General features: G+C 40.7%; 1 long non-coding RNA gene across 1 annotated transcript in view; it reads right to left on the reverse strand.

Moving 5' to 3' along the window:
- Positions 1-10,335: 10,335 nt before the first annotated feature.
- Positions 10,336-16,616, reverse strand: part of LOC144311898 (uncharacterized) — a 65,850-nt gene continuing 59,569 nt past the window's right edge. Inside the window, exon 4 of the long non-coding RNA XR_013377386.1 lies at positions 10,336-10,772. This is a non-coding gene — a long non-coding RNA (uncharacterized LOC144311898). The remainder of the gene's footprint in view (positions 10,773-16,616) is intronic.

The raw sequence follows: 16,616 nt of genomic DNA on the forward strand, positions 1-16,616 counted from the left end.
TTTTTATGACTCAATATACAACCAATTGTTTAAAATGCTGTATCTGTAATCACATCTATGTGGGCAGCTCAGGGCAACTTCAATTTGTAAAACAGGAATAACAGAAAGAGAGGAAAGTCCTAGAAGGCACTCCTTGCCTCCAATAAGATTATGATGGGCAAAACATTCTCTTTCAAGAGAATTTTTTAAACTTTTTTTTAAAGATATAATTATTTGAGAGAGTGAGCACAAGTGCACAAGTGGGAGGGGCAGAGGGAGAAGGAGAGAGAATCTCTAGCAGGCTCTACACTCAGCCAGGCTTGATCTCACAACCCTGAGATCACAACTTGAACCAAAACTAAGAGTCAGATGCTCAAGTGACTGTACCACCCGGGTACCTCCTCCTTCAAGAAAATTTTAAGGACAAGATATATACTTTACAAAGATCTCTCTCAGCAAGCTAATCTGGAAATCAGAACTGAGCTCAGTGGTTAAGAGAACAAAATCAAGTCAGATGTCCTAGGTCCAAGACCAGATTGATACATACTCATTATAGAACTTCAAGTTCTTAACTTGTCCAAGGCTCAGTGCCTCTTTAAGCTGGGCCTAAAAATAGTATATTATTATTATTATTATTATTATTATTATTATAGAAGATTCAATGAATTAACATTATTAAAACCACTTAGCAATGAACCCCACCTGTCACATGCATTCAATAAATGCTATGGCCCCCTCAGCTTCTGTGTGCCAGTCTCTTTGTGTAAGGATGAGAACAAATAATATTCACCTCATGGGAGTATTGAGAAGATTAAATGAACATAAAGCAACCACCATAGTAAGTGCTAGTAGGATCCTGCTCCGTAGGATCCCCAATTCTTATGAGGTGCCTTGAGGGGGGTGGTTGAGGGGGGTGGTTGCATCTATGTCTGTATCATAGATGCAAAATTTCAAGGATGTAGAGAAGCAGAAGAAAAATAGGGGGAGTGACTAGGGCATCTTTGCCCAGCATGAGGTGCCCCTGGCCACCTTCTGATGGGGATATAGACATGACCTAGGTACAACCAATCCTGGTACAGGGATGGGCAGATGATTTCAGCTGAGCCAGTTAGCCCTTCCACCAGTTTTTCTGGCTAGAGATGGTAGGAAAGTTCCCCCCACCCCACCCCTCACCCCCCGCTGCAAGTTATAAGAACAAAAGGCTGGAGCTATCTGAGGGCACACTGTCCCCTACATGGGGAGAAACCTTATCTGGAACAGAAGCAAGATGGTGACACACAAAAGATATTAAAGGAGAAATGAAAACCTAGAGCTCATGTCCCCATATCTAGTCACTGAGGTCCCTCTACATCTGCCACTTCCACATTTTATGTCAATGAAAAAAAAAAACAGAACTGAACAGTAGTTAGAGTAGTAACAACAGATTTTACTCAGGACTGTTACAGTAGGGAATGAGAGACCTCAATATAGAACTAGGCTCGTTTTTAAATAAAACATGAATAAGTGGGAATTTACTGCCAAGGAGCAGTGCAGGGAATCAGTGGATGGAAAAATACCAAGAGAAAACATCAAGGGTAGGAGTGTTGAACTAAATCACCCCCTAACAGGATCTTTACTGAAGATGGACCAGGATGAGCAGTTATCACCTGAGGATAGTAGATGTGGAAAAACCCCATTAGATATTGGGGGTGATCAGATATCAAGGTTGGGGACTCTTGCTAAACTTACTTAGGTTTTTTACTAACACTGTACTTTACAAGGAAGTGCACAGATAGGCCTAGGAGAAGGTGCAAAGTGCCCAGCTAAATCTTGGTCAAGCAGAGAATCTTTGTTACATTGGCTGAAACATTCCATTTTTCCTAAACTAGTTAAAATTGCCTTTCCTTATATCCAAAAGTCTAAAAAGGCTCTAAGAAGGGATCATCAAGCTCATTGATGACAAAAATGTGACAAGTATCACTTGTTGAGAGCTTACTCTGCATCACACTACATTACATATTTTTTTCTGCATCATTTCACCAAGTACAACTCTATGGGGTAAATACTTAGTAGTACCCCCTTTTTACACAGGGGAAATAAGCACAGAGGTATCAAGTAATTTGCCCAAGCTCAGAAAGTATCATAACAGAGATTCAAACCATATCTAACATCAGAGGCAAATACACATACCAAAGCCAGTGGGTCTTCAAGTAGAGTTCCTAGACTACCTGCATTAGGAATACTTCCGGTGCTTATGTAAAACGCAGATCACCAGACTCCTCCATCATTAAACCTCAACATGGGGATTAAAATTACAGTTCAGCAAGTTCATGGGAGGCACCGAAAAAGACACAAGAACATATTTTCTGGGTGATATCCTCACCATCACACTCACTATTCACCAAAATAAATCTGTTCAATGAGTAGTACTATTATTTCAGTCCTTCACAGAAGGAACCATATGAAGAATAAAAAGAAAGAAGGACAACAGGATGAATGGACAAGAATCAAGAGACCATCTCCCCAGTCTTATCCCCTCCTCCATATCCAGTCAGAGCTACAGACTCCATAAAAGCAAATCAAGGAGAAACAAGTTTAGCAACATGGCTTGCAGAATATTGTTAATAATTCTCCCCCTTGTACCTTGTGTATGGCTTAGGACCCAAAGGAGATAAAATTAAGAACTTACATAAAGACTGCTTAACCAACAATTTCAGACAGATCCTCTGAAAGCACATGGAGCTCCAAGAAGAATCAAAAGAAATAATAACAAGAATTTATTAGGTGCAGCTCAATTCTTCTTTGGCCACTTTGAATTGCTTTCCTTTCTCTCATTCTGGAAAGACATTTTCATTTTATTCTTATATTTGAGTTCATTTAGGTTTTTTTCCCTGAGAAGTAATGCTTTCTTGCCACTCCTTGTGTTTTATTTATTATACTTCACCCCCCATTAAGTTTCTCCCCAGAAAGGTTTTATCTGTATCTTGCAGATTCACCTCTCCTGTGACCCACCACTAGGAGATGATGGGCAGCTGTCCTCATTATTTTGTTACTCTGCACCAGCAAGCACTGCATTTCCACAGAAAGGAGAAAGGGAATAATGGCTAAGAATGCTGAAGTTCAGCACCTAGCTCATAGGAGTAACAGCAGGAGATCATGTTGGGTTTACAATTCTATCCTTAATCTACTCATTTTTGTTGTTAAGAGATCCAGAATCCATTTTTTTGCCATAGCTGTGGCCATAAAGTCAACACAGTGGAGATAGACCCTCTGAACTCAAAAAAACTCTAGGAGTTTCAACTGGGCACATGGTAGCCAAACTCACCTGAGGAATAATCTCACAGATTTTTCTGAGTCCCAACGTCATATGGACTCTTCTGATTGACTCCAAACCTCACTGCTACCGCCCCTACCCATCACCATGGCAACCCACTCAAGGAAAAGGAAGACATTTTCTCTTATGTGATATGTTTGAGGCCTTGCTTATCACTTGTTATTTCATGGTTTACATCACCACCAAACAGGCTTCGGTCAAACTGATTTATACCACCACCAGAGCACCTGGGTGGCTCCATAGCTGAGCATCTGCCTTCAGCTCAGTTTGTGATCCCGGGGTCCTGTGATCAAGTCCTGCATCAGGCTCCCCGCCCATGGGAAGCCTGCTTCTCCCTCTGCCTATGTCTCTGCCTCTCTCTGTGTGTTGCTCATGAATAAATGAAATCTTTTTTTAAAAATGTTTTCATACCGATGCCAAACAGGCAGCTAAACATAAATATTTAAAATCCCAAATAACCAAATTTAATATATCTTTCAAGGTATGCTACCCCCAAGCCTCCAAACTGTAGCAGAGACCTCTTAAGACACTCAGGAACTAGAGGAAAGCCATTTTGCACATATATGATTTCTCAAGGCAAAAGAGATTTGAAGGACCAGAACCAGACAAGTAGAGAATGGTAGGGTAGGAAGAATTAGAAATTTGTCTTCCTGTTTCACTCCAATACTATTTGAATATTAAATCTCTGAAATATCAACTTATTATCCTGCAACTCATTTTCCTGACTTGGACTCCTAGGGCAACAAATGAAGCAACAAACAATGTTCTGTTGTTGTTTTCACTGGCAATAATAAATGAGAATCACCTCCCCTCAACCAACACTACTTGGCCATTTTGCTGACATGAATTTGATAAGGGACTTTGCACAGTAATAGGAAAACTCTGCCTAGAGCTGCAACAGGCAGGTGTCATGTTGCCTGCTAATGACCCAGAGTCTTTTAACCCTCCTGGACCTGACTGAGGACTAATTCTCAATGTCCACGACATAAAACTAACATCCTATCTCTCAATAAAATATGTACAGTTCACTCTCAATACAATCAGAGATGGATAGCAGACTTAGGTCTTACTTCTTGTGTAGCCTAAATCTGGCTCTCTTTTCTGTTTGGGAAAACTGAAGCATCTTTCCAAGGGGTGTGTCTCTCTTGTCTAGCAAGTCATCAGTGCAACTTCGTTCTGACCTGTTGTAGTGGGCCTTGTGTCTGTTCTGTGATAGGCCCTACTTACTCCTTTCATTCTATCACACTGGTTAATAGATAAGCATAACTTCCCATTGGCTGGAACATCCATCTACATAGTTATTCTTCTATCCATGCGACATATAGTGTAGTATTTCCCACCCTTGTAAACATCATAGCACACCTAGATTTTATTTCATACTAGAGTAAACAGATGAAGCTACTATAGGTGGGAGGAGACTTGTCCTGGGACTCTGGCAATCCCTATTTCTGCGTGACCCCCCAGAAGGGCTGAACAATCAGTAACGCAACACACCTGTAACTCATCAGGGTACATTTATGCCAAGGTATCTGGTTGAGCATGGGTGGGAGCAGGCAGTCTGAGTTACTGTACTTGAGCCACACTAGGCTAAACCATGAGGACACATTCCAAGTAGGTTCTGGCCCTCATGGAGCTTACAGCTTACAGATAAGGGCAAATAATAAGCAAATTACTTCAAGAGTAACAGGTGCTACAATAGAGAAATTATGGAGGTGGCTCAAGCACATAACAGGAAAACCACCTAACCTGAGAAGTCTTACAGAGCTCAGTGAACTTTGGAAGTGATCCAAAACAACTGGGTGAGGATTTACCACTGTGAGAAGGTGAGAAATGTATTTAGAGGACACTTCACAAAGGATTAGCTGTACTAATCTGTTCTCCCTCTCCTTTTGAAATAGTCCTATCTAACTACTCCTTACACTCTTCAAGATCATTAACCATCGGGCTATTGTTGCATATAGAAGATACTTCTGAGATATAAGAATCTGTCAAATACTTTACATTTTCCTTCACATTTACCTATCATTCTCACATGGCCTATTACAAAAAAAAAAAAGCAACTTTCTTCTGAAATCTGCAGAATACTAACAAGTAGACTAACGATGCTTAACATTTACCAAGTGCTCAATACATGCAACCCACCATGCTGAGCATATTTACACGCACTGTATCTTTTGACTCCTCACAAGAATTTTATAAAGTAGATACTGTGTGCTTCCTTCCCCTTTTGCAGAAAGGGAAGGAGCGACTGAGACAAAAAGTTACTTATCCAAGTTAGGAAATGGTGGAGCTCCCAGGAAAAGCAAGCAGCACAAAGCCAGAACCACTACTCACACCATCAGGCAATACTGCCTCTGTCACAAAGAGACCAGAAAAACTCAAGACTACAAAAGGATTTGACAGCTGACAGGAACACTCATTTTCTAGCAAATATATTTATGTACTGAATATTCTTGATCACAGCACTTGCTTCTCTAGAGCTAAAGCCAGAGCTCCGTCTTGGGACTACTGCTGGAAAGTATCCTTGCCTTCTAAAAGGTAAACTGATATTTGATTTCTATGTGCAGAGAGTGTTAAACTGATACAGAAATGCAAGGAGCAATGTACAAAATCACAGACTTGCCATTTGGAAGTAACACCTGAAAACAGGAAGATCTTGCTGTTTGGGTTTTTCAGCATCAACTCTGGTGTCTGAGATTGGAGTTTTTATAATGGGATTGTTCACACCTGTTCTCAAACTCTAGCGTGATCAGAATCCCCTGGAGGGCTTGTTGAAACAGACTGCTGAGCCCCAACCCCATAGAGTTTCTAATTCATAGGTCTGAGTGTAGCCTGAGAATTTGCGTTTCTAACGAGTTCCCAGGTGACAATAATAATGCTGGTCTAGGGCCACATCTTACTCAGGCCTCAAAAGACGAAGTGACTTGTCCTGGATCACACAGCCGGCTTTTGACACAGCCAGAAGTCTTCCCTCCTGAAGCATGTGGTAGCTCTATTCTCTCTTCTCTTTTCCCCATCTAAATTTTTTGATATATTGTTTTTCCTTCATAACGACAGAAAGCTTGTCCATCACTAGAATAAATATGTGGGGTTAGGAAGTGATTACATTGAAAAATAGAGCAGGCCCATGCTTCTGCAATAAACTATCTTGAAGTCAAACTTAAATTCTTAGTTTTTTCCTCATATTTAACAAGCACACTCATGCATTCTGATTTGCCCAAGGTCAACACCAAGGAACTTCATGAAAATCCTTCAGTGGGGCGTCCAAGTGGCTCATTCAGTTGAGTGTCTGCCTTCAGCTCAGGGCCTGATCTCAGGATCCTGGGATTGACCCGTGTTGATTGATAGCGGGAGTCTGCTTTTCCCTCTCCCTCTGCCATCCCCCCACTCATGCCCTCTGTCTCTCTTTCTCTCAAACAAGTAAATAAAATCTTTTTAAAAATATCCTCCAGTTTGGAGTCAGGCCTCCTAGTTTTCCACGCAAACCTTAAAACTCATATTATTGCTTCTCCGTGATTCCCACAGGCAGTGTGTAAGAAAAAACAAGAGCCTGTGTCCAGTTCCAGCTTTGCCTTGGGCTGTCAGTCCCCTCTCTGGTCTCGGGGTTTTTTTACTTATAAAATGAGAAGCATAGCCTCTAAGGTCCCAATTCAGCTCCAACTTTCTAAAGAGCTGAGTAGAAACAGAAGCAACATGCCTGAATGACAATGAATTCTTTTTAAATAGCATACCATATAATATATATAATTTAACCACTGGGGAAGAAACATACAATCCTGGTGGAATAATAGTGGGGTGATGATAGTGAATAGAAGGCAGTAAGAGAGGTGGAGAGCCATTTGGGGCTGGGGCTAGGACCAGAAAGAGGAACAAATAAGTGGGCACGTTCGCAGTGATTCATTCTGTTTATCCTAGTTCCCCTTCCCTCCAGTGAATACATAGATCCATGACACATATAAGGATTTTTTTAAGACCACTTTATTTATAATGATTTCTCATTTATGCTTGGCAAAGAGACCAGAGAGGCAAAGAATGCTTGAGCATTTTTACAAGAAGAAGAGATGCTGTGGAGGGACACAATGTATTGCTCATTAAAGGAAAATTCACTCCCTGTGTAGCAGCAAAACATATGCCAACCAGAAATATTATTAAGCCAAATTTGCTCCCATTTAGGTAAAAGGATAAAACTGTCAAAAGTCTACAGTGCTATCATTTCAGAGTTAACACCTGTCAAGGAGAAAAGGAAAGTACCTTAGCGCATAATCTGTCTGAGAGTCAAGGTCAGAAGCAAGCGGGTCCTTCTTATTTTATTCATTTTTCCACAGGTACGAAAAGATTACATCTAGCAGATGGAGGCTTTTAGCATAAAATAAGCTCCTGTGGCTGCATTTACTTGCAACAACAAGAAATATATGGCTACAGATGACCATCTGTTTCTTAATTTTAAGGTGGAGGGCAAAGAAAGTTTTTAAACTTTAGTTTTTGGATTTACTAAATAATCATTATTATTGTTAAATACAGACATCATTAACAACCCCCCTACTGCACTGTTTGTCATCTAAGATCTTGCATATTGCATGAGGGGTTTTGCCAAAATGATAATACAGGGCATCAACACATATATATCAATAACACTTTTTTTAAGTGACCATGTTTGCAAATTAGCACCTAAGCACCCATTCCTGTTGAGAGCTCAATTTGCATTAGTGCATTATACTGTGCTCTGAGTGATTTATTCACACAGAAATGGGGCTGTTCCTGTTATTATGGGACACACAAAAAAACTGATGGGATTTACTGCACCTATTCTGAGACTTCCAAATAAGACCAAGGTGATCAAGAATAGAAAGGTAAGGCCAGACACCAGCAAGAGATGTGCGTGTTGTGACTAATTGAGAACTTCTACGTGGAGGCCCTGAAGAAATTAAGGGGCCTGGATGTTCACACCTGGCTCCTGCGAGGCAGATGGGGCCGCTGTGAAGATGGTGCTTGGAACATGTTCTGGTGGGAGGAACAGCATAGGAAAGATGCAGAGCTTGAGGGAATGGCAAAAGGGCCAATGCTCCAACCAAAGGGATAACCTGCAATGGCTACTCAGAATGGAAGAACTCAAGCCAACCTAAGACCAGCAGTGAGAAAAGCTCCATTCTGAGGTCCTGCACCTAATTTATTGTGCCAACCTATCACCCATCATGCATGGAGAAGTTCCTTCAGCCTATCATGTCCTCGATGGGATACTTAAAAGGGGAAAGCCTGGTACAGCAAAACAGAATGAACATAGTGTTGTGAAAAAATCTATGCTGTGAACCTAAGGAACATCAAGCAAAACCCAAAATAATACAATTTAGCTAGTTAGATACTGTCCGGGGGTTTCCAAATGCCAGTTTTGGAAGTTAGGCTACAAAGCATTCTCAGAAAATCCACATGAAGACTGAAAGTAGGGATTCCCAAGATAGATTCTCAGGCTTCTTTCCCCCAGTGGAGAATGGCAAGATGGATACAGACCCCCAATACTCTGCGATCATCAAACTCTTGTTAGCGTTTTCAGTGGAAGGGGAAGAGTTTGGGACATGAGTAATGCTAATAAATTAAAATAGATTTGTCTTATTTCTCTGATATAGGCCTGCAAATCAGTAATCTAACATTAACAAACTAAAGTATCCAGGTAGCAGGGTTTTGCCTTCTGAACCAAATTAACAGATGCAAAAGACAAAATTTCCTGCTTTTCAGAGGTATGATTCAGCTCCAGTTGCTGCAAGATGGACACATCTTAACATGCTGTCATCTCTTTAGGTACAATATTAGGGCAAAGCATTTAAACAAACTGTGTCCTGGAAACTAAAGATTTGAACTTATTACTGACACAGAGGAAAGTCATAGCAGGCTTTTTCAACTAAAAATAGTACCACCAATGCAGGAGAAGGTACAGCTCCATGGTCACCAGAGCCCATCAGGGTCCAACCATCCCACCCTCCTCCCATTTACCCCTATCCTCAAACTTAACTTGTTCCAACATGACTACTGGATTGTCGGCCATCACAAAGGCATTTCAGGCTGCAAGAGAAGAAGAGAAGGACAACGGGCACTTCTGCCACATGAGTAACTCCATTTAAGCAGCCAGTCTTAAAGATTCCACACAGCACTCTCACTTATAGCTCATCTGTCAGAATAGTCACATGGTTCTGGTTGCAAAGCAACCTGGGAATGTAGTCTTTCTGCTTGAGTCATTACCATCCCCATAAAATCAGAGTTCTGCTGTATGAAGAGGACTCTCAGATGACAACTGTTATAAGATAAAAGGAGCTAATATGAGTAAAATGTTTGGTGCAGTGCCTGATATATAGTAAACCCTGAATAAAAGATGAGAGTAGCATAGGAAGGGAATAAAATATCTTCTCCTCACTTTTGAGTTATTATATAACTGGTTGGTCTTTGTGACATTAACACAGTGTTCCCCAAACCCTGGTCATCTATATACCATCTTTGTGATTTTTCCCATATTGATATACTACCTGTGTCATTATTTAAATTTTTCTTTAAATCAAGTCAATTTTTACTTAACTATTTAGGTATACTATCTCCGTAAATAGGAAATCAATATGCCTCTAATACAATAAAAATTATCACTATTAAAATGAAAGTATTCATTTTGGATAGGACCAAAAACTATTTCATATGCCACATTTTAGAAAACGTTTCTCTGTTGAATGCCCTGGAGTAAATGACTTTTGTGATTGATTACCTCATGTTGGCTCTGGTCATTAATCAATCTCTGCTGCCATTTATTTGCTTCATCTAACACTGTACGATGGAGATGATTCTTTAAATATCTTTAGTAATTAGCAAAACTGGCATTTTCTTTAGGTTCAACCAACCTTTAATGAGAATTGATGACAAGAAGGATGTGGTTATGGGACTTTCCAGAAAGCTGACACATTCCACAGCTTTTTATTTTCTTTTTCAAGATCCAGACAGAATCGTATTGAGAGCTAATGATTGAACACATTGTCAACTCAACTATGTCTTCCATTTCTTTTCTTTCCTTTTTGGTCTCTGATTTATCTGTATGTAACTTTCCCCACCAAACTCCCTGACACAGCATTTAGTGTCCTCCATGATGCCTCCCTGCGGGCCTCTGCACACCCTAAAGTTCTTTTCCCCATAGTCTGAGCATGAGCAATTCTGACAATTTCAAGCTGCTGTTGACATCATGGTTACCTCAGATATAAACTGGCAACTTTGCCTCCTATCCCTGTTAACAGCTAACCCTGTCATGAGGGCAAAATAAGGCCACTTTTGAAAGTTGTTGGCAAAACAAGAAGGGCTACACAACAAAAGATAGCACCATCTAAGTCAGCTACCTTCATGCTGAAGTGATCGTGAGGATGGACTCCACACCCAGAGGACTTGGCTCACGACTGTTTATATGCTGCATGACCTTGAGGAAGCACTGCACCTCTCTGTGTCTCAGTTTCTTCCTCTGTAAAACAAAGATAGCATACAACACCACACAAGGTGGTGTGAAGAGTCAGTGGGTTAATACGGATAAAGCACCTAGAACACCTGGGACATACTTAGCTCTCAAAACATGTTAATTATTATTATTATTACCATCTGCAAAGCCTATCATTGAGTCTCTGGGTCCAGAGATTCATAGAATTGAATTCTGTGGAAAAGTAAGGAATTTTATTTGTCTTCCTGCTACTACCTTTTAGAAAAGGATCCCAGGGAGCAAAACTCCTTCCCACGGTCATCCCAGTGAGCTCTAGATTCAGGCAAATGTGATTTCAAATCCCAGCCCCATGACTCACTAGTGATACACGGTTAGGATACGTTGCTGTCCCATGTGCCAAGAAAATGGCGTTTCTTTATCCATGTCCCTACCAGACCTGCTCTTTCACACAAGAAAGAGCACAAGACCTGGGTATTGGGAAACAAGCAAACAAAAGACACACCCTAGATTCAGTCTATTCCAGCAAACCTACACACATGCAGTACTTTAAAATTCATTAGATGAGGTTCACCTTATCACCCTCCCTCCCAAGATGTTGAACAGGAATATGGGAGGCAGATTTATGTAAACTTGGAGAAGCAAGTACCTCCTAAAATTGTGTATACCTAAGCACCTCATGGCCATCACACTAGCCCCAGCCCTAGGGCAAGAGTACTCTGGTCTCATATTGACTTTGGGTATAAGCCAGCCACTTGGGGATCTCATAGTTGTTAGCAGTTCTATCCCTTGAGCATCCTGCTACTGTTGAAATCAGTGCCTGATGCATCTGTGTCTGGTCTCTATCGATGATAACCTAGAGAGATCCTCACTGCAGCTCTTGCTAAAGCTGCTAGTCCCGGTCACATCTTCCCATCCAGATTTTAGAAGTGGGCAGTCCACCAGCATCCTCCTTCATGCAGGTTGATGTCCCTCAGACCACTAATGACAGGAAGCACTCTCAGAAACATGTGGGAATGTCAGGGGTCCCTTCACACCACAAGGACACTGAAGGTGACTTAGAAAGCTATCTTTGGCCTTCTGTTTGCCTAACCATGCTGTGTTGCCAAGCTTTCCTTGATATGGCTCTCCCTCAGTTTGGAGCCAGGCAGCCTGAAGGCAATCTCTGCCCAGAGCCCCATATTCACCTTGAGTCCAAAGCCCTTGACCTGGTCACCTCCTCCACTAAGTCCACCCACCCCTGCTCCATCCGACCCAAAGCCCATAGTGGAGAGATTGGGACCCACATGCCCAGCTCTTGCCACTTCTCCTCATAAAAGCCCTGGTCAGAGGAGCAGGATCCTACTATTCTCATCATCACACTTTGCCATATCCTCATCCCAACATGGAGCAGGATGCCAAACAACCTAGCCAACAGGTCGAAGAGGTTTCTTCTCCACTCCATGAAAGAAACTATGACCTAAACCTTCCAAGTTGTCCTCTTGATATGCTAAAAATAAATTAAAAATAAATAAATGTCCTATCCTCTTCTCTCCCTACACCCCCTCCTTCTAAAACCTGGCTTTTAATCTTACTGCCTTGTCCCAAAATCTTATGCTAAGTATCAGAAGCTGATTAACTTATTCTATTACCTTTGCATTTCTGCTATAATGCTCCTTATACCGCCACCTCAACCTGAAGTAGATGAGTCACTCAGGACTTAGCTGGGGAGTCAGCAAACTATATGGAAGTGACAAAGAAGAAAGTGCACTTAATAATTTTTCAAAATATTATCCATGTTGCATTTATTGCCTTGGGCAAGTTTCATAATTTCTTGACCTTCAGTTTCAGTATCTAGAGAAAAAAATTATCATGGTTTAAACCATAGGGTAATTGGGATGATTAAAATTTTATGTATGTGCAGAGACACATGAGCAAATAGTCATACTGGCATTCATAATAATCTCAAACTGGAAAAATTCCAAATGCCCATCAATTTGTGAAAGGACAAACAAAAAGTTGTATAACTACATAATAAAATACTATTTGGTAATAAAAATGAATGGAAAGCTGGCACTTGGTACTACATGGGTGGATCTAAAAAACTTAGGCTACGTGAAAGAAGCTAGACTGAAAAGACTACATACTGTATAATTCTATTTATATGCAATATCCAGAAAAGGCAAATCCATAGAGACAGAAAGTAAAGCAGTCCAGGGCTGGGAGTGGAGATGAAATTGATTACAACCAGGCACCAGAGAAGAACTTGGAGTGATAGCGGTGTTCTAAAACAGGACCGTGATACAGTACTCACGTCTATATTTTACTCAAATCACTGAACTGTACATTCACACTGACTAAATGTTATGATATATAATTATACCTCGATGAAGTTGTTCTTAAGTGTTTCTGTATGTGTGTGGAGCCACACACAAGGCCTGACACAAAATCATCACTTAACAGATATTGATCACAACTGTTATCATGTTATTGAAATGCTTATTATTGCTATTAAACTCTCATTTCCCAAAAAAATAAAAAATAAAAAATAAATAAACTCTCATTTCCCATCACTTCCATGGCTATTGCCCCTAAAATAACTTGAGAGCTATTTATGTCTGGAAGATCATCTGCTTACTTAAAATGCCTATTATCAAAATCTTTGTATGTTCACAAATTCCAAGAGCTGCAACAGAAGGCCAACAAATGTCCTCATGATTTTATTGTCCTTGAAAATAAAAGGCAAACACACATTGTTAGAGTATTATTAGAATTCCCAACCGCTCTTTTTGCCTGTTGTGAAAGTCAATTTTCCAAATCACAATACTTGAGACTATAAATGAATAAATAAATAAAAACTAAGGCATTTAGCACACCTGCTTCAATCAGGTGCTGCAACCTTTTTATAGAATGTTAATATTTTTACCCTTCCCTTTAGTTTTTATAATGGATGCTCCTTCCTCAATGTTTAAAAGCATAACTACATCACCTACGTAGAGCTTGTAACCATTTGTTGCTATTCATAAGGTAATGTCTCTTTCAGCAGAAAAAGAAATCTGAGGCACGCATGCCCCTCTCATTAGCCAGGTACTCAGGCACATCTTTATGCTTTTTCCTTAAGGAATCTTTTTTGTTTTACTTTTGCTATGATTGACCAATCTACATTCTCCAGGGTTCAAAGACTCTTTGGCTTCATCCTCATTTGGCCTGTTTCCAAAATCCATTCCTTTGGCCTCCCCAAATTGGTCTTTGCCATATAGCCAGCCAGGTCCCTAAATTCCCAGTCCCCCTATCCACACACATTCTCTTTCTCACCACATGCCAATGAGATTTTACTCCCACCTTCAACCCAACCACAACTGCCTTCACCCCTCCAAGTCCTCAGTGACCTGGCTTCAGACTCCTGTCTCTGTCCTTCCAGCTCTATCCTTTAACTCAACACTCAGGACAACTTACCCTCTATTACCTGGCATGCATTTATTTTAGAATAAATGGCAGTATTTTTCTCCAGCATAAATTTGGTTATAAATGTCTCAAAGAAAAAGATCAGTGCTTCTATTTCTTTGAGAGTCCTCTGTCTCTCTCTTTCTCTTTCGGTCTCCCTCAGAGGTGAATTTCTCTAGCTCCATGGTTCTCAAAGCCTGGTCCCTGCCATTGGTGTCTCCTGTAAACTTGATAATAATGCAAAATCTCAGGCCCTACCCCAGACCAACTGAATCTGAAATTCTGAAGACAGAGGCCAGCAATTCACAGTTTCACAAGCCCTCCAGGTGACTCTAATGCACATTTAAACTGAAGTACCACTGCCCTCAAACAAGTGCCTGTATAATGCAACACTACTGTAATTGAGATCAATGGGCTACACACTTTGAAATCCTCACTATGTTACCGTATTTCTAAATTGTCAGCCACCCCATTAAAAAGACCTCTGTCGCCCTTCAGACATTTTGCCTTTACTGTAGCCAGACAACCACATTATGAGGATTAAAGCAAATCAACTGGTTAACTTCTGAGTTTCCAGAGCTGAGCTGACTTTATTACTGATCATCATCAGAGATGCTGATGGAAATAAAAAAGGCCTTTGGTGAGAACCATCTTGGCTTGTGTTCCATTGAAAACAAAGATGGGAGACATTCACCTTTGACAGGTTGAGGAGGATCAGTATAACAGGAAAGATCATTTGTAGCAAAGCTTTGACCAGGACTTAGAAAGTATAGCGCAATGATTTAAAAATCTCTTTAGTTAGGAGCACCTAGGTGGTTCAGTTGGTCAAGTATCTACCTTTGGCTCAGGTCATGATCCCAGGGTGCTGGGATCGAGCCCCTCATCAGGCTCTCTGCTCAATGGGGAGCCTCTCCCTCTCCCTCTGCCTGCTGCTCTGCCTACTTGTGGTGTGTGTGTGTGTGTGTGTGTGTGTGTGTGTGTCTGTCTGTCAAGTATTTTTTTTAATTTTTTTTTAATTTCCTTATTAAAAAAAAGTGGAGAATAGGCAGTGGCTTTCAAACAGCAGACATGATGGGTATATTAGCAGACTACAAAGGTGTATTAATCTTAATTCTTAAAAACTCCTTTTAAGTTATTGCTCTTTTTTTCACATTTGGAACTTCTAAGAAGATGTCCCTTTTTCTGTAGTCTGAAAACAATACACTTAAAAAGTCTTTGAAAAAGAACATAAGAGTGGAAGTAAAAAACATTTGCCTTGATAAGGCCAGTTTTTACAGATAATAGAGTGGAAGAAGATTGGGATTCATGTGAATGAAAACTATAAATACTTACTGATTGAGCACTGCATGTACATAATGCTCTCTGCTAAGAGGTGATCACCACCTCTACCATCAATTCACCATCATTCCTCCATGGATCTGCTGCAAGAGCCTCCTAACAGCCTTACCTGCTTCCATTATTGCATATAGCAATGGAGAGACTTCTTAAACATGGATCAGTCACCACACTCCCCATCCAGCACCCCACTCCCAAGGTTGCCATCACACTCAAAGTCCAGAATCCTACCCTTAACATGCTCCACCTATGTAGCCTGTGCTCTTCCTACAAGACCTCTAAACTCTTGTCCTACCTCCTCCTCTGACCTTCTTCCCTCCACTCCACCCCTCTTGTCTTACTGCTGTCATTTAAACATATTGAACACACTCTTACTTCAGGGCCTTTGCATCCGCTGTTCCCTCTACCTGGAACTCTCTTCCCCCCATAACAAAGTGGCTGCTTTCCGCGCTTCCTTCAGTCTCTATTCAAATGTCACCACAGCAGAGAAGCCACCTACAGAAAAGAGCACAGACATCCCTCTCTTCATTCTCTATCCTTATTCCTCTGTTTTTTCTCCTACCTGATGTATTATATTCTAATTTTTTAGCCTCATTCTTCTTGAGAATACTAGCCCCATACAAGCAGAGATTCTGTTTTGTTCACTTCTATATCCTCATCCTATGGTGCCTGGCACACAGTAGGTCCTCAGTAAATATTTGTTGGATGAAATAGTTGTTAGATTGATGAGGGACTACTAGGTGCTAAGGATACAAAAAGATAAACTACAGATTCCTGCCCCCAATGAGCTCACAATCAGGTTCATATTTATGTCCTTTCTCCTCTTGAAGACATTAAAATTGGTGGCGTATGCCAGTTCTGCAACATATCTGCTTCTCATGTTCACATTAGGAAAATGTGCAAACATATTAGAACCCAAATTGTTTCTATAAACCATTTGGTAAATCAAATTCATAAGGACAATTGGTTTAAAATTCTGCCTCCCGAAAAACCAATCTGTCACTATTCACTAGAAATAGCCACATTACTTCACTCTGTCTGATGGTAGAGCCAGGTATCTAGAAGTTCTTAATAACTGGTGAGTGACTTTGTTTGAATGTTAGTCCCAAGGAAACA

Source organism: Canis aureus, chromosome 4 (genome assembly GCF_053574225.1).
Source record: "Canis aureus isolate CA01 chromosome 4, VMU_Caureus_v.1.0, whole genome shotgun sequence".
Lineage (NCBI taxonomy): Eukaryota > Metazoa > Chordata > Mammalia > Carnivora > Canidae > Canis > Canis aureus.